Source organism: Palaemon carinicauda, unplaced genomic scaffold (genome assembly GCF_036898095.1).
Source record: "Palaemon carinicauda isolate YSFRI2023 unplaced genomic scaffold, ASM3689809v2 scaffold149, whole genome shotgun sequence".
NCBI classification, from domain to species: domain Eukaryota; kingdom Metazoa; phylum Arthropoda; class Malacostraca; order Decapoda; family Palaemonidae; genus Palaemon; species Palaemon carinicauda.
Genome location: NW_027169025.1, coordinates 158,149 through 178,203, shown reverse-complemented (window position 1 = coordinate 178,203; position 20,055 = coordinate 158,149). Strand labels below are relative to the sequence as shown.

The window sequence follows — 20,055 nt, the reverse complement described above, 5'->3', positions numbered from 1 at the left end:
TGGCTCTCGTCTGCCCTTACAATCGGCTTTCGTCTGCCCTTACAGTTGGCTCTCGTCTGCCTTTACAATTGGCTCTCGTCTGCCCTTGCAACTGACTCTCGTCTGCCCTTGCAACTGACCCTCGTCTGCCATTACAATTGGCTTTCATCTTCCATAAATTGGCTCTCGTCTGCCCTTCCAATCGGCTCTCGTCTGCCCTTCCAATCGGCTCTCGTCTGCCCTTCCAATTGGCTCTCGTCTGCCTTTACAATTGGCTCTCGTCTGCCCTTACAATCGGCTCTCGTCTGCCCTTACAGTTGGCTCTCGTCTGCCTTTACAATTGGCTTTCATCTTCCATAAATTGGCTCTCGTCTGCCCTTCCAATCGGCTCTCGTCTGCCCTTCCAATTGGCTCTCGTCTGCCTTTACAATTGGCTCTCGTCTGCCTTTACAATTGGCTCTCGTCTGCCCTTACAATCGGCTTTCGTCTGCCCTTACAGTTGGCTCTCGTCTGCCTTTACAATTGGCTCTCGTCTGCCCTTCCAATCGGCTCTCGTCTGCCCTTCCAATTGGCTCTCGTCTGCCTTTACAATTGGCTTTCATCTTCCATAAATTGGCTCTCGTCTGCCCTTCCAATCGGCTCTCGTCTGCCCTTCCAATTGGCTCTCGTCTGCCTTTACAATTGGCTCTCGTCTGCCCTTACAATCGGCTTTCGTCTGCCCTTACAGTTGGCTCTCGTCTGCCTTTACAATTGGCTTTCATCTTCCATAAATTGGCTCTCGTCTGCCCTTCCAATCGGCTCTCGTCTGCCCTTCCAATTGGCTCTCGTCTGCCTTTACAATTGGCTCTCGTCTGCCCTTACAATCGGCTCTCGTCTGCCCTTACAGTTGGCTCTCGTCTGCCTTTACAATTGGCTTTCATCTTCCATAAATTGGCTCTCGTCTGCCCTTCCAATCGGCTCTCGTCTGCCCTTCCAATTGGCTCTCGTCTGCCTTTACAATTGGCTCTCGTCTGCCCTTACAATCGGCTCTCGTCTGCCCTTACAGTTGGCTCTCGTCTGCCTTTACAATTGGCTTTCATCTTCCATAAATTGGCTCTCGTCTGCCCTTCCAATCGGCTCTCGTCTGCCCTTCCAATTGGCTCTCGTCTGCCTTTACAATTGGCTCTCGTCTGCCTTTACAATTGGCTCTCGTCTGCCCTTACAATCGGCTTTTGTCTGCCCTTACAGTTGGCTCTCGTCTGCCTTTACAATTGGCTCTCGTCTGCCCTTGCAACTGACTCTCGTCTGCCCTTGCAACTGACTCTCGTCTGCCATTACAATTGGCTTTCATCTTCCATAAATTGGCTCTCGTCTGCCCTTCCAATCGGCTCTCGTCTGCCCTTCCAATCGGCTCTCGTCTGCCCTTCCAATTGGCTCTCGTCTGCCTTTACAATTGGCTCTCGTCTGCCCTTACAATCGGCTTTCGTCTGCCCTTACAGTTGGCTCTCGTCTGCCTTTACAATTGGCTTTCATCTTCCATAAATTGGCTCTCGTCTGCCCTTCCAATCGGCTCTCGTCTGCCCTTCCAATTGGCTCTCGTCTGCCCTTCCAATTGGCTCTCGTCTGCCCTTACAATCGGCTCACGTCTGCCCTTACAGTTGGCTCTCATCTGCCTTTACAATTGGCTTTCATCTTCCATAAATTGGCTCTCGTCTGCCCTTCCAATCGGCTCTCGTCTGCCCTTCCAATTGGCTCTCGTCTGCCTTTACAATTGGCTCTCGTCTGCCTTTACAATTGGCTCTCGTCTGCCCTTACAGTCGGCTTTCGTCTGCCCTTACAGTTGGCTCTCGTCTGCCTTTACAATTGGCTCTCGTCTGCCCTTGCAACTGACTCTCGTCTGCCCTTGCAACTGACTCTCGTCTGCCCTTGCAACTGACTCTCGTCTGCCCTTGCAACTGACTCTCGTCTGCCCTTGCAACTGACTCTCGTCTGCCCTTGCAACTGACTCTCGTCTGCCCTTGCAACTGACTCTCGTCTGCCCTTGCAACTGACTCTCGTCTGCCCTTGCAACTGACTCTCGTCTGCCATTACAATTGGCTTTCATCTTCCATAAATTGGCTCTCGTCTGCCCTTACAATCAGCTCTCGTCAGCCTTTGCAATTGGCTCGCGTCTGCCCTTACAATCGGGTCTCGTCTGCCCTTACAATTGGACAATGTCTGGCCCTAAAACCAGCAATTACTTTGCCCCAAGTTCAGAACACATCTGGCTCTACAGTCAGACCTCAGGTGACCTAATAAACGGTCTTCATCTGAGCATACAATTTGGCTCTCATTTGACTAACTAGTTACTTTTTTTCCAGTCCTATGCAATTCTTTAATGGTTGTTTTCATGATCTGGAAAAACTTACTGCAACTGCTCTATGCTCACAAAACTCTTAAAACTACTTTTACGTTTTGCTACTTGTTGATTTCATGCTCTGAATATTTCATTCTAATTTACAGTTGCGTATATGGTCATTTGTATGTAGTTTTTTCAATTGATCTTAGGTGTATTTCTTGTACACTCGTCCTAAGTCCCAAATTTCTTTAAATTCCAACATCAATTGCACAAGATTCATCGTGGCAGGTCTAGCTTCGAGTAAGTTATATTCATTAGTTTGTCCCATTGGTGTTTCAATACAGAGAAGTGATTTTCTCTGTGTAGCTGAAGTGTTCTATGGACACAAAGACTTTCTTGATTGGCAGATACTGTCTTCAGTAACTGTAACAATGACCCTGTAAATAAGAGATCCATTTAGAAATAAAATTTAATGAATGTCAAGAGTTTTACAGAGTAAATTTTCACTTGATATATCATCTACACTTTCTATTTTCACTTAATAGTTTTTCATCAAGAAATTTCATCTACACTTTCTATTCTTGCACAGTAAAATGGGAAAAATAGTCGTCTATGAATAATGTATGTACATGTTCCCAAGAAGTTTTATTTTTTTTGGAAATTGAAGTAATGTACTAAAAATGTGTACTATAGATTAAGCTAATTATGAACTGTAAAAGGTCATTTAGAAGGGTATCTTAAGTGCTCATGTTTGCACAGAAAATTCAGAGAGATTAATGCAACTTTCTCATAGTAGGCTACAGCTAAAGACATCTTAAATAAGTTTTGTCAAACCTGTCACAGGAATAGTTTTAACCCAATAATTACTCTCAATACTATGGTTTTCATTACCATTAAGAAACAAGTTACTTGGAATGTTGCTAAAAATAAACTTTTGAAATGATATAATTTCTTAATAAAGGGCATTTATAAAGCAAAATAGTTATTGTATATCCTTATTCAATAACTTGAAAATAAAAACTTGAAATAATGAGTAATACCACACTGGGTTTCTCTAGCTTGATTAAAAAGGTAAAGTTGCGGGTTTTAGGTCTCCCCTGAGACGACCTTCATCTCCTCAGGCGACCATAAGCCAGCAGGGACTATCACTAGCCCCCTCTAATATCCCCCCCCCCCCAGGGTTCCACCCTGGGATGTACCCCCCGGTAAAAGGTCTCACACTATTCGCGCCTTAGCGGGGGATGCGAATTCGGGACCTCTGAAACAGAAGCCCGCAACGCTACCAACCTAGCTGTCTGTAATTTTCATTGTGAATCTTTAGCGAAAACCTATTTAGCCTAAATATTGGACATCAAGCTTACATCTACTAAATTTTCATTCTATGCTTGATATTTAAGATATTGGTATCAGTTTTTGATTTTATGATTGCTGAACTAAATTTACTGTATTATCCTACATGCTTGATGCTTCCCCATCTTTGACAAATCAAGAAAATGGTATTTCCTTCAAAAGTTCCTTACCGTTCATACTGCAGTAACAGATTTTCATTCTGGGATTGTGGCAGAGAAGTAGATCGATTCTTCTACATCGCAGTTTTTTACTGGAACGTTCACAGAAGACAGGCCTGAGAAAGAGAGTATTACTGTACTTTTTGTTTTCAAATTATAGATAATCCTACTTGGGGAATTAGACCTAAATATGTATCTAGAGGCTAGATAGGCCTATCTGGTAATTCAATTAATATATAATATCCAAATAGAAGTTACACTGATTATTAATGATGTAGGATTGTGAAATTTATTGTTTGTAAAATTGTAAGAGTTGGATGAGCAGTAGTTGCGTAAAGAATGAATGCATAGAATTAAGAAAATTACAGTATCTCAAAGATACAGAACTGAGAACTGCTAACACAATGTGTGTACAAAGAAGTGTTTTTAAGATGCACGAGCTTAAGTCTAGTTGAGCAGTGGTACCCCTTATCCAAAAGTATGTCGTCGTCTTTAGGATGTACGGGAATATTTAATTGGCAGAACAGCAGTCGACTATTATAATTTAACTGTTGCAATTGAATCCAAAATTGCTTCTATATACCAGTTATGTTCAGAGGGCAATGCTCCTTGAATCAAAGAACGGATCAACCAGTCAAATTCTAGCCACAAATGTCCCCTTATTCCAGTAACCTCTTGGACCTTAACAAATATACCAAGTTGTACTGTATTCCAGTGACACATTTGTGTATATACTTAAGTCTTGGTGTGAGGTATTTCATAAATGCAATTACAGTGTGTGTGCATGTCCTTATTACGTCCTGTCACGATATAATTCCCCCTTGACATAGGTCCCTCATCCAGAAATGAGTAACAAAATATGGTATTAAAACTTTCAATTGAAAATCTGTCACAATTTCAGTGAAATGTGGCAAAGGATACAACATATTTGGTTTATTGTCCTCAAAAGTCAAGTTAAAAGTTTCTTGCCCGTGAGAGAATCTTTGAATAAAACTTCCTTCTGTCCAATTTCTGTATAGCTCATCTTAGATAAAATCTACTCTGATTGGTATTGAATCTAATTTTAGCTTATGACTCGTGAATTCAATGATTTCACATCTTGAAGGCAATTTGATAATGTAATTCCTGTCTGTGAGTGGAAATATAGGTAACTTGACCACTTTAAAGCTCACAGAGTACAATGGAAATTTATGAATGATAATATATGATAAGCATTGTATTTTTATTTTGATCTGACACAGGTCATCCTATGTGGTCATGCAGACTTTGGGTAACCTAATAGAATTTATGACTGACATGACTGGAGTTACTGTCCAGCTAGATAAATACAAATATCCCAAATGAGCGAGAGAGAGAGAGAGAGAGAGAGGAGAGAGAGAGAGAGAGAGAGAGAGAGAGAGAGAGAGAGAGAGAGAGAGAGAGAGAGAGAGAGAGGGGGGGGGCAGTGATTTTTCTAACTACCGGTACTAAAAACAAAACTTTACAACTTTCTTATTACAAAAAAATATCTAATTTTCCTCAAAGTACACAATGTTATCAAAACACTGACTGCACAGGATGACCTGTTTGGACTATGTACCTTCGAACAGTGATCAAAATCCAATAAAGATAAATTGTATGTTTATTTTGCAATTAACACACTACGGGACAAACATTCAAATAATTGAAATTGAGAATATTCATAATTACGAGTAGTTTAAGTTATACCTTTTGCTTTCCTCGATAAATGAACAGCATATGAGTAAGAGACTTTACTGCAACCTGTGATCTCACTAAGTAAACGTTTCAAAATACAAGTTTTATAACTTTTTAAGTAATTCAAAAGATCATATACTGAAGTTTTATAGCCTTTTAAGTAATTCAATGGATTATATAATGATTTCAGTTCCATTTATGTAACAAAACTACCAAATTATCTGTAATCATTCGTGTTACCAATAGATACCTCTATTATAAAGCACATGGGAACCACAACGTATCAGATAATTGAAAATTGAAGTTATTATAAATATTAGACAAATTATAACTAACCACTACACTAATAATAGTAAAATGAATATATAAGTCCCCAATGAATTTGGATACTGACAAATATACCAACTAAGCAGATGAATTTAATTAATTTCTAACTTACCATATCATTTGTGGTGATGACCAAATGTGGAGAAGTCCTCTTGTGGGGGCGGAGTCCTCTTGCGGGGGGGAGTCCTCTTGCGGGGGGGGAGTCCTCTTGCGGGGGGGAGTCCTCTTGCGGGGGGGGAGTCCTCTTGCGGGGGGGGGGAGTCCTCTTGCGGGGGGAGCCCTCTTGCGGGGGGGAGCCCTCTTGCAGGGGGGAGCCCTCTTGCGGGGGGGAGCCCTCTTGCGGCGGGGGAGGGGAGCCCTCTGGCGGGGGAGGGGAGCCCTCTTGCGGGGGTGGAGTCCTTTTGTGGGGGAGTCCTCTTGTGGGGGTAAGTCCTCCTGAGGGGGGTAAGTCCTCCTGTGGGGGGTTAGTCCTCTTGTGGGAGAGGCCCTCATGGGTTAAGTTCTCTGGTGGGAGAGCCCCTCTTGTGGGGCGAAGTCCTCCTGTGGGGCGAAGTCCTCCTGTGGGAGGTTAGTCCTCTTGTGGGAGAGGCCCTCATGGGTTAAGTTCTCTGGTGGGAGAGCCCCTCTTGTGGGGCGAAGTCCTCCTGTGGGGCGAAGTCCTCCTGTGGGGCGAAGTCCTCCTGTGGGGGGTTAGTCCTCTTGTGGGAGAGGCCCTCATAGGTTAAGTTCTCTGGTGGGAAAGACCCTCTTGTGGGGCGAAGTCCTCCTGTGGGGCCAAGTCCTCTTGTGGGGACAAGTCCTCTTGTGGGAGAGGTCCTCATGTGTTAAGTTCTCTGGTGGGAGAGTCCCTCTTGTGGGGCGAAGTCCTCCTGTGGGGGATTAGTCCTCCTGTGGGGGGTGAGTCCTCTTGTAGAGGCGAGTCCTCTTGTAGAGGCGAGTTCTCTTGTAGATTCGAGTCCTCTTGTGGGAGAGGCCCTCATGGGTTAAGTTCTCTGGTGGGAGAGTCCCTCTTGTGGGGGAAGCCCTCTTGTGAGAGAGGCCTTCTCTCGGAGTTGGCCCTCTTGTGGGGCAAGTCTTCTTGTGGGGCAAGTCTTCTTGTGGGGCAAGTCTTCTTGTGGGGCAAGTCTTCTTGTGGGGCAAGTCTTCTTGTGGGGCAAGTCTTCTTGTGGGGCAAGTCTTCTTGTGGGGCAAGTCCTCTTGTGGGGCAAGTCCTCTTGTGAGGCAAGTCATCTTGTGGGGCGAGTAGCTCTTGTGGGGGGAGTCCTCGTGGGGGGAGTAGCTCTTGTGGGGGGAGTCCTCGTGGGGGGAGTCCTCGTGGGGGGAGTCCTCGTGGGGGGAGTCCTCGTGGGGGAAGTCCTCGTGGGGGAAGTCCGCTTGTGGGGGGAGTCCTCTTGTGGGGGGAGTCTTCTTAGAGGAGGCCCTCTCTTGGGGTGGGAGTCCTCTTGGGGGGGAGAAGTTTTCTTGTGGGGGAGGCCCTCTCTTAGAGGAGGCCCTCTCTTAGAGGAGGCCCTCTCTTGGGGGGAGTCCTCTTGTGGGAGACTCCTCTTGGGGGAGAGTCCTCTTGGTGGGGAGTCCTCTTGGGAGGAGGCCCTCTTGAGGGCCAAGTCCTCTTGGGGGGGAGGCCCTCTTGTGGGGGAAGTCCTCTTGTGGGGGAAGTCCTCTTGTGGGGGAAGTCCTCTCTTAGAGGAGGCCCTCTCTTGGGGGGAGTTTTCTTGTGGGGGGAGTTTTCTTGTGGGGGGAGTTTTCTTGTGGGGGGAGTTTTCTTGTGGGGGGAAGTCCTCTTGTGGGGGTGGGGAAGTCCTCTTGTGAGAAATGTCCTCTTGTGGGAGATGTCCATCAGTTCAGCTCAACACGATGTTTACTAAGTCCTTTCGATACATCCACCAAATAAAGTCAATTTGATACAACTCGAGTTTTTTATTATTATCTTTATTATTATTTTTATTATTATTTTTATTATTATTATTATTATTATTAACTCCCAATATCCTTCTGAGAGCTTTATTCTCAAATCTACTAAATCTATTGGAAATAGTTTCATTGTCCCAAATACCTAAGTTTAGTAATTTCTCTATGATTTTAATATAATTATCATTTACGTATGTCCTTATTTAAATACATTACCAATTGTTCATCCCTCGAGAATTTAAATCTATTGTCTAAATTATAATAATTTACTATATTAAGCTACAATAAGAAATACAATTACTATTTTTATGTTGCTGGAAGTTATTTTATGCACGAGGTCGCTCTAAAACGCTTTGGCTATACGTAAACAGAGAAACTATTTAAAACCTTTAAATAATTACAAGGTCATTTTACATTTAGTTCAAGACAATCAATTTGGAATTAAATTACGTTATAAGAATATTTCTATAATTTTCTGCTAAAGGTAGAGTCTTGTAAAGTTAAATTAGACAGAGTTTGGCGTTCAAAAATTAAAAGTGACTATTTATTTGAGTTAACTTGAGTTGTATTAAATTGATTTAACTTTTGTAATAAATTGATTTAACTTGAGTTGTATTAAATTGACTTAATGGATGTATTGAAGACTTGAGTTTAACCAGAATTAGGTATAGTAGCGATGCCTTGTCTGAAAAAAAAAAAATTAATTATTAAAAAAAGAATATACTTAATTTTATACAACTATGAAACTTTAGATTGCATTCATTTACTTTTTAATATTACAAGAATTATAATATTGATTAAATTTTGTTTCAATTATAAAGTTTGGAATTTTTTGTGATAAAATGTAATTTTTTATAAATATCTTTGTTTTGATAAATACAGTTGCCTGAAAATGTATGTAATAGATCAGAATTGGAACATAAATTACATATAATATAATATGTATTGAAGGTTTTCAAATTCATATTGAAACTTAAAATGACACAATCTGTGATAGGCAGTGTATTAAAAACTCTGTTAATTTCAAATTATAATTAAAAATTAAATGAAAGGCATTAGAGATATTTCATATACAATTAATATATACAGTCCTTTGGAAAATAGTTGAAATCTTATGTTTATCAAGCGTAGATATCATTGTAACAAATAAGAAAATTAATATACAATAGGCTTATGTCAATTTCCCATAATTACTTTTTCGTTTATTAAAGTAGTGTTATTCACCATGGACTTCCTCCTACAGCAATATGACATTAAAATTTGAAAAGCAGGGCAAGAATTTTCCTAGCATCGTAAAACAACCTTATATTATCTGGATTTTATTTTAGTTTACTTCATTTTTTTTTTTTTTTTTTTTTTTTGCAAAAATTTACCAAGTCCAATCCACGTGCAATGTTAATTCAATTTTCATTAATGATTTACTGTTATACATTGTGTACAGTAGCAAAACTAAATTGAATATAACATCACGAGTATATTCTCAATTTATACAAGATAACCAGGTTCCTGACTGACTATACCGGACTATAATGTAGTATAGTTGCTCAGTCTCCCACCAGAGATAAATTCAACAGCTATCATGGTCCAACCCAAGATTTAAAATAAGCCATTGGACACACAAGGGCTTGGCTTTTAAAGTTCGACAACTCGCCTGTTTAAATAGTGTCATCTTCTCTTCCTGATTTAATACCACCGTGGTCCGCTATAGTCCTCAAAATTCAATACCACCATGGTTCTTTATGACCCTCATAATTCTACACCTCTATGTCCCTCTAAATTCAACAACCCATGGTCCTCTATGGCCCTCAAAATTCAACACCTCTATGGTCCTCCAATTTCAACACCCCATGGTCATCTATGTCCCTCTAAATTCAACAACTCATGGTCTTCTAATGGCTCTTATAATAAAACACCATTATGGTTGTATGGTCCTCGTAATTCAACACCTCATGGCCTCTATGGCCATCATAATTCCATACCACCATGATCCTTTATGGCCTTCATAATTCAACACGACCATGTTTCACCATTGACCCTCATAATTCAACATCACCACTGCTTTCGTATATGACAATCCATGCTTCCCAAAATACAGATGTGGTTTAACAAGAAGAAATATAAGCCGTTTTAAATGTGACAATCCGAACATGGAATGTAGCTGATGTACAAATACACGAGTTGCATTTTTATACCCAAATTAACCTCGTATTATGTACGCCATTTAGTACAAAAATAACCATCTATCATGACCACAAGATACGTACAATATTAATTATATATCCCATAACTTTATGTGGAAAAGTTACTTACCACACAGCACGAATATCACTTAGCCTACTTTAATTACTTTGTCGGCTGATTTTCCTGCCCTGTACAGCAAGGGAACCCTACTCTCTACAGGACCTCCACTGTCGCTTTACCTTGTTCGTTTAGTTATAGTTGTTGCCTAATGAAATTACCAGCAATCTATATAAACAAGAACCTCTTTTCGTTTTTTGAACACAACAAAATTTACCACCTAAAACGCAGAATCGCCCGCTTGACTTTTGGCAGAATTAACAACTCTGGCCTAACTAGCTAAGAACGAGGCTCGGAAAATTTAGCACTAGCAGTAAGTGTTACGTCACTGTTACGTCACTATTACGTCATAGAAAGTTCTATAAACCTCGGCATTTTGAATTTGAAAATAAATTTTACATACACACGTCTATAAGGTTTTTTTTTTATTACCATTGAAGTCTTGCAATCACGCGTTTTCAAATCAATCTTTATTTCTCTCAAATAGTGGATATCCTTAAGACACATTCACCATTACTATTCTCTAACATATGCGCTTCTTAATGAGATTAAAAAGCTCACTAATAAAGATTAATTTTTATCAATCTGTACACCAAACCAAATCCCTTAATGAAACTCGTCTTAAACATTGCCAGCAAATATTTATTAAAACTACAAAGGCTAAGAAAGATTAAATCTGCGTTGCCTGAATGTATATATCAAGTAGGTACACAAAGTATAGCTAATTATTACGTTCGTTGTATGGTTTTGGGGGGTTGATTAAGAGAGAGAGAGAGAGAGAGAGAGAGAGAGAGAGAGAGAGAGAGAGAGAGAGAGAGAGAGAGAGAGAGAGAGAGAGAGAGAGAGAGAGAGAGAATGGAAGTATACAGCTAAGAACAGTTTTGCACAAAAAATAGACATAATTGGAACATTAAAGAAGAGGCTCGCTCTCTCTCTCTCTCTCTCTCTCTCTCTCTCTCTCTCTCTCTCTCTCTCTCTCTCTCTCTCTCTCTCAGAAAAATAATTGGCAGACAACTAGTAACAGTCCAGTCAAGCCAAACTGGACGAAACTCCTTTGGCTAAAATCACTTAACAGTCTTAGCTAAGATATAACTAAATTAATGCCAAAGATATTAAAGAATTCGATTCTGACCTTTAAAAAACAGAATTAAAATCTCAGATTGAAGGAAATTTCTCACCCGACACTGAACCCCAAAATATGCGTGACAACTAATCCAATACAACAGTAGAGTTAGAAATCTAACGAATAAAAACAAATGTCTAATTGTATAGGCCTCATTACATTTTAAACACCCGTTGGAGCCCTTGGGCTTTTAAAATCTTGCTTTAGTAGCTAGGGTTGTACAGTCACTCATATAAGTTGATTGCTGTCCGGGTGTTTGATAGATTTCTATTTCACCCCTTTCAGTACGACAGGTATCTGGGAGCGCGAAATCGGTCAAATATTCAACTACCTATTCGCACTCTCAGACACCTGTCACCCAGAAAGGTGGGGAAATGGAAATCTCTTTCAAAAACCCGGACATCCATCAACTTATGACTGTACCTCGGCTAGTAATAAAATCATTTTTAGTATGGGTTTCATTGATGCATAAAACTTCACTAGACATCCGAAAGATTGAAGATATTATTAAGGCTTTCAAAAGGAAATTGGACTTTCTTGTTCTCTTAAGTGCTTCGATAATGTGGATTTAACAAACGAGCAATACGTGAGGTGAAATGCTGAGTGCCCTGTGATGCATACGATAAAATGACATGGTTCTGTAGAGAATAGGGTTCCCTTGCTGTATAAGGCCAGAAAAGCAGCCCTTAAAGTAATATAAATAAAAACTACTATATTTCCTTTACAGTTCCATGGGGGGGGACATATGAAGCCATCAGTATTCTCACCATTCTTGAGAGATTAATAAGATACTAACAAGGTCTCCTGTGAAATTCTCAATATTTTAAACATTCATCCTGCATTTATATTCATTCCACTTTTTGAAAAATCAAAATTTCAAAGGCAACTTTCTACTATTGAAATTAGTTTATAAACTACTTATGAGCTGCATTGCTTTATAAGAAGCAAATTTGCCCTGAATTAGTCATAGAAAAATTCCTTGTATGTCAAACTATTTGCTTCAGATATAAAAACTGTCTGTGCTTCAACAACGCAAGCTCCATACCCTATTCAGTTCAAATAAATACTATAGAATAAAATCTAAGTTTTTATACACATGCGAAGTTTCCAAATTTCATAAAGGTTTGAACCCTGTCCCTCGGTGACTCTCCCCACTGCAACCAACTGAATACCTACCCCTTTCAACCCCCAAAGGACGTACCGGTACGTTCTTGCAAAACACTATTTATTACATGTTTTTACATATATTTGCTAACTTTATGAGAAACTTCGGGCATTTTCCAAAAGAATGAGACCAACCTGACCCCTCTAGGACAAAAATTAATCCTATTACAGCAATTTAAAAATATATATATAGCAAAAATGTGCTCGAAATTTAACCTTATGGTGGGGGTAAAAGGCATACGAACAATACAAAGGTCGAGAGACAATATGAAATTAATCACAATTCACAACAAAATAATACAAATATAAAATAAAGGCTTAAATCAATTCAAGACTTGAATTACACAGCTTTAAAAGCAACACATTGTAGGAGGGCATTGAGAAATGCTATACGAGAGATTTACCCCAATGACAAATATCTTTTGCTAGACTTCAAAAATTTGTTATAACCTTTATGCAAATTCATATCCTGCACTTGTTTTACTTGTTTTGGGTTTAAATCCAACCCTTTACTGAAGTCGAGTGTACTACTACTCGGGCGGGTTCCATATTAATCATTTAAACGAAACATTTTCATTATAACTTATACAATTCTTTAATTGTAGCATCTTCCAAATCCTATGATCTTGTGAAAAGTAATGTCTTTAGTTTCTTCTTAAATTCAATTGCTCCCTTTAGGTCCTTCATTTCAGTTGGCAGTTTATTATAATGTCTAGGCGCACAGTAGCTAAAAGCCCTTTCACCAAATTTACTATTTGTTCTTGGTTCAACTCGACACATACTTAATATTAACCATAGTAAATTGCATATCTCGTAATGGTTACTAGGCCACTTTCAAAATGTGTCCGGATTTGTTGACCTAAAATTTGATGAATTTATGAAAGGTTAGAGTCGATTTTTATAAAAATATTGAATCTTTGAATTAAGTTTAATGATCCAATAAATTATTTTGCTTAATGATCTCTGTGGCACCTTCAAAAAGTAACCATCCATTACACTTACGTCCTGGAATTAAGTTTGGATCATGATCCAATAGATTATTTTGCTTAATGGTCTCTGTGGCACCTTCGAAATACAATCATCCATTACACTTACGTCCTTGAATTAAGTTTGGATCATGATCCAATAGATTATTTTGCTTTAATGATCTCTGTGGCACCTTCAAAATGTAACCATCCCTTACACCTACTCACGTCCTAGAATTAAGTTTGGATCATGATCCAATAGATTATTTTGCTTAATGATCTCTGTGGCACCTTCAAAATGTAACCATCCCATTATACTTACTCCCCTCTTGTAACTAACAGCTTACAAATACTATTCCTTCCAGTACACTTGATTTCTTCTAAAAATTCCAACAAGCTACTAGCGCTGCTGTAAAGATTTAGATGCCGAATGACCCATATAGACTATTCGAAATGAGTGTGAATCATGCAATAGGAGGAAGAATGTTCAGTTATGCTGCACTGAGACTCTTCAACGACCCTTCCACTTGATGTCAAGAATAGCAAAAATGTGGCAGCTTTCAAGAAAAACCTGAAAACTTATCTCTTTAGAAAGTGTTATGATAGTGATCTGAAAAACCATTAAGCCTGAATACAAATGCTAGCGAATAACTGAAAAGATACAGAGCAAAACAAACTGGAAAGAAGTTATTTTCACACATCAAGGCCCACCTGAACAGACTCTTAGTGTCTGATGGAGGGCGAGAAATAAACCCCTTAAAGTAAAAGTAAAGTAAATGTAAGCAAAGGGGTGGTTTTTCCAGATTCAAATCACTCAGAAATTCAACTCTGATCTTGTGTCACTATTTTAAAGGTCCAAATGCCGTACAGAATGGCAGAGACAAGAGAGAGACTGCCCCTATCAAGCAGGACAATGCCCTAGAGACTGACTATATATACATATGATCAGCGCCCAAGCCCCCACCCCACCCTCTCCACCCAAGCGAGGCCCAAGAAATGTCAGGCAATGGCTGCTGATGCTGATCGACCTATAGGCACCCCCAACCCCATACCCATTAGCTCACAAGGATGGTGAGGTTGCAGATACTGAAGGAACTAACGAGTTTGAGCATGACTCGAGCCCCCTTGTCTGGCGATCACCAGTCATGGACGTTACTACATACTGTAGAACACCACAGCCTGAATCAGTAAACGTGTGTACGAACTTACTTTACTTTTAGGGGTTTATTTCTCGCCCTCCATCAGACACTAAAAGTCTGTTCAGGCGGGCCTTGATGCGTGAAAATAATTTCTTCCCAATTAATATTATGCTCTGTATCTTTCCAGTTATTCGCTAGCATTTGTATTCAGGCTTAATAGTTTTCTGATCACTATTAATAACACTTTCCAAAGAGATAAGTCTTCAGGTTTTTTTTTTTTTAAAGCTGCCACAATTTTGCTATTCTTGACATGAAGTGGAAGGTCATTGAAGAGTCTCGGTGCAGCATAACAAAAAGTTGTTCTTCCTATTGCATGGTTCACACTAATTTCGAATAGTCTATGTATTACAATTGAAATTAATTTGAACGAAAATATAGCAAATTGTATATCCCTGATGTATACGACTGGTATTTACTAAATATATACAAGTTGCTAAAGTTTGCGTTGAGAAAAGCAAGAAAATGAAAGCAAATACTCAACTTCCTTTTAATTTAACACTAATCACTTAGTTCATTGCAAATTAACAAACTGATTGCGGTATAAACATGGCTATTTATAAACAAAACTCCTGTTCGACTATTACCCTCCGCCAATACCCAAATCAGAACAGGATTAGTAGAGTACTCTATTAATCCTGGATCAGAATTCAGCGAGATACTTTCTTGGGCAAGAGCCCGTGGCTTTGCGCCATCTACTGCAAGTCGTTCTAATGCCTGACTACCTACCTATAGGCCATTTCTTTAGCGAGGCAGATTTGCACCGACCTGCAACGGTGCCCTTTTTAGCTCGGTTAAAGTTTCCTGATCGCTGATTGGTTAGAATTATCTTGCCCAACCAATCAGCGATCAGGAAATTTTTCCTAGCTAAATGGGCACCGCTACGAGTCGGTGCAAATATGCCTTGCTAAAAGAAATTGACTATAGCGAAATATTCGCCATACCCTACGACTTACTTTACTTTTACTTTACTTTGCTTATGTAGTCCTATACAGCAGGGGAATCCTACCCTCCTACAGGACCTCCACGGTCGTTTTTATGATTTTCATTCGGGAGCACTAATTAAATTACACTGGCTGCCGGTAAAGGCGAGAATTGAATACAAGCTACTCTTACTAACGTTTAAGATACTGAACCAAAATATCTAAAAGAATGCCTGAACAAACTAGAACTAGAAACAAATGTTACCATAAGACACATGAGTGACAGCTACTGTGCGCCTAGACATTATAATAAACTGCCAACTGAAATGAAGGACCTAAAGGGAGCAATTGAATTTAAGAAGAAACTAAAGACATTACTTTTCACAAGATCATATGATTTGGAAGATGCTACAATCAAAAGAATTGTATAAGTTATAATGAAAATGTTTCGTTAGATGATTGATATGGACCGCCTAAGTAGTAGTTCACTCGACTTCAGTGGAGTGTTGGGGTTTAAACCCAAAACAACAACAACAACAACAACAATGCGTGTTGTAATCATACAGTTTGATCATCAGTAAAAAGAAAAAACTCGCAGAATAAGAGTCTATGGTCTGCAACCAGCATAGGGGAAATAAAAAAAAAAAAAGCCGAACAAAAAATAAAAAATTTGCCTCTATCTTACATCAAAATATCAAAAGTTCACCTATGGGAAAATTGTATGAGGCCATTGACAATGGTCATATAGAACAGGCGAGACCTCACACGATGCTTGTCACAGAAACCATTACTAAAATTAAGAAATTTTCAGCCTATGGCATAAGAAATATGGTATTTGTCTTGAAACACAAGTCATGCGTTAAACTAAGATATGCAAACTTTAATTAATTTTCCTAAATAGTACTTTCAAATAAAGATTGACACCAGAACGCAGTTCGTCTACATTCTACAATTCTGGGCAAATGGATTAAACATGAACACCTTTTCAGTCAATTATTCTGAACATTTAATCTACAATATACCATGCTTTACTTTAAGAGGTGCTTTTCTGATCATATACAGCAGGGGAACCCTGCTCTCTCTCTCTCTCTCTCTCTCTCTCTCTCTCTCTCTCTCTCTCTCTCTCTCTCTCTCTCTCTCTCTCTCTCTCTCTCTCTCTCTCTCTCTCTTCTCTCTCTCTCTCTCTCTTTTGGCAGCTTTCAAGAAAAACATGAAGACTTCTCTTTGGAAAGTGTTATAAGAGTGATGAGAAAACTATTAAGCCTGAATACAAATGCTAGCGAATAACTGAAAAGATACAGAGCAAAATATAAACTGGAAAGAAATTATTTTCACACATCAAGGCCCGCCTGAACAGACTCAGTGTCTGATGGAAGGCGAGAAATAAACCCCTAAAAGTAAAAGTAAAGTCAGTCATTTAAACGTATACATTTCAGGGCATTCAGAATTTTACTCCGTATATTGCTCGTTTATTGTCAAATCCACATCACAGAAGCATTGTGATATACTTAGGTTAATTATATTTAGGTAAATATTATAAACAACTTGCTTGTTTGGAGCTTCACTTATTGAACTGTTTGGGAAAGGGTCGTTTCCACAATATGTATTCTTCATCTCTCTCATAACCTTTAACAAGTCGCACATATTTATTTCCTTAAATTTTATTAACTTCTTACCCTCCTTCACTGGCATAACTGACTGGCATGGCTAATTTTAGGGGAAACCTCTATAGATTTTATAATTTTTTTTTTCACTGAAGAATATAGCAAATTTCTCTGCAATAGTTACTTCATAGATAACGAGGTGATTAACACCTGTCCAATGCTAGACTGAAAATTTTAAAAGTGAAATTCAACTAAAGAAAATTTTATTATTATTATTATTATTATTATTACTAGCCAATCTACAACCCCGGTAGGAAAAGCAAGGTGCTATAAGCCCAGGGGCTCCAATAGGGAAAATAGCCCAGTGATGAAAGGAAATAAGGAAATAAATGAGAACAAGTTAACAATAAATCATTCTAAAACAGTAACAACGTCAAAACAGATATGTCCTACATAAACTATTAACAACGTCAAAAACAGATATGTTTATATAAACTATAAAAAATCTCATGTCAGCCTGGTCAACAAAAACTTTTCCAGATACATTTAAAAAAAGTTGAAAGTCATGTTCCTAATTGTATTTTGTCTGCAATATTTCAGATAATTTCATATATAACCTACATGTCTTGGTTGGTTTACCGAGTCGATAGGTCCACACTAGGCCTCTTGCTCAATGTATTTGTGGAAGTATTCCTGCAGCCATAATACCGGCTTGAATAATCCTATAAATGCATTTATATCATGGAATTGTATAGATAGTTTCAAAGAATTAGACGTTTGCTACCTTGATCATTTCAAAATGTGAAAAGACTATTTGCATTCCAGATCAAATCAAAATAATTAAAAGAAAAAAATCCCTTTGATCCTGAATAAACATTGACCAACTCTACGAAGAGACCTTTCTAATTCACTTCATTGACACCAAAATTACATAAAAATGGTTAACAACTTTGATTGGATTACAGTGTAAGATTTAGACTTGGGGGTCCTTGGACAACATCTCAATTTCTTTCTATGACAAGATCTTCTATTATAGGTGATTAACAATCCTATTTAGAAATGAAACCACGCGGCAACACCGTCCTATTATTAATTAACAATACATAAAACCACTTTCGAAAAATCTCACAGAACTTACCCCGTGGCAAGTACGATTTTCAGAAATGTCATAAAAATCCAGATTAAAAATATTCGCTGAAAATTCACTGGGTCATTGAATCTCCAGTTCAAAGTAATAAACAATCTGGAGAAAGTAATAAACACCTTTAAATTGTCTGCTTACCCATTGCCTTCATTGTTTACAGAAGCACTATTACAGACAAGACATTCTTCCTCTGTTTCTTTCACAGAAATGAACCACCTAGACCTACTGCCCTACAGCTTTCAGGGATATCCCTAGATCGTCCCGATATATGTCCCTACATCGGAAGTCATTTTAACTGTAGGCTATGTAACTGCTGTATCTTATAGCCTACTGTATATTTGTATTATAGCCTCCTATGTATTTACTTATGATTACTGTATTTGTGTAACATCAAACACGAAATTCCAGTCTTATAATAAAATGATAACCTTAGACCTATAGGCTACTTATTTTCTTTCTATTTCATTGTGGGATGTGAAAGATATATTCATAAAACCATAATTAGGCTATACTGAATATCATAGTAAAAAATAAATAAAATGCAAATTAATCACAGTAAGCTAATTAAATATTATTGAAGACTGAATTATCCATAGGTATTTCTATTAGTGTTTTACTATATACAAATAAATGATAATTTCCAAGCTTGTTCCTAAGACGACAAGAATTCCAAGATTTGGGGAAAATTCCCTAAAAAGGAGACCCCTTGTCAAAGAATAGCTTCAGCCAATCAGAGACCTCCACCATATACTCTTTTCATTGGCTAGGAAATATTCAAACAATTATTCGATACACTTATTGAATTATAAAATGCGTTCATAATACATATGTATGAATATTCTTCTGTATTTGATAGATATATACGAGTGAAGTTATATAAAAGTATTATAGTTGTTTCATGAACAAAGTAACTCAACGTGACTTAGAAAAAGAAAACGATACCTATGTTATGTTAATGAAAATCTTATTGGAGGGTTACTATAATAATTAATGATGCTATGAATATTATTTTCAATAACTTATATGATTGTAGGATATGAATTTGATATAATTTACCAGATAATAATAAAAATATCAGCATAAACTGACAATAGATAGGTTATTAATAGCTATGAATAACTATATATGAATCATTTCAAGGAATTTTCTTAATATTCTAGAAGGTCTAGTTTGACAATAGATTCCATATACAATCTTCAAATATGTGTTAGTATTAAAAATTGTATAAGACTTGAAAATATCAACATTTGGGTACAGGCCCAGTTTACTAGCATTCTTTCAACTCCAGCATCCCTTGAACCACAAAAGTCTTTATATATGTACAGTAAAAGTAGATGCTTAATACCATTATCAACGTATTTTGATTGTATGAAACTTATACACAAACTTATTCCTGAGGAATATTTTGATGTAGGTCTGATTTATACTTTAGTAAATAGATTGCATTCTTACAACTGCATCATGAATAATAATGTCTTGCTATTAAAGGATTTGTAAACACTTCATTAATTGTACTAAAGGAGTTTCCAGAAGATATTCGTATAACCACAAATCATTATTTAATGGATACATACGAATTAAATGTGGAAGTAAATAGATATACTTTGTCTAGCGCTACATCATGAATGGAACATCAGATTTAATGTTTACATTAGTCTATCCTATTTATTAAAAGAAAACGATGAGTAATTTCATTAAAAGAAAACTTTATTTATGGTAAACTAAGTTTTACTTATTAGACATAAATCAAATATAGGTTCTGTCTATATTTTAAGGATGAATGGAGATTTTTATGAATTAATGAATACAAATATGTAATATATTTATACAGCTATATAGGATAGGATTTAATCAAGATTAAACGGAAATGAAGAATATATCAACATCAACATCAGGAGTAATTT

At 38.0% G+C, this 20,055-nt stretch overlaps 1 long non-coding RNA gene across 1 annotated transcript; it reads right to left on the bottom strand.

The window, feature by feature from the left end:
* Positions 1–7,874: 7,874 nt before the first annotated feature.
* Positions 7,875–18,385, bottom strand: LOC137635615 (uncharacterized). The gene is made up of 2 exons (XR_011042731.1): positions 18,290–18,385; positions 7,875–8,419 (listed from the first exon to the last, which is right to left on the bottom strand). It is a non-coding gene; the product is annotated as an uncharacterized lncRNA (long non-coding RNA).
* Positions 18,386–20,055: the final 1,670 nt, after the last annotated feature.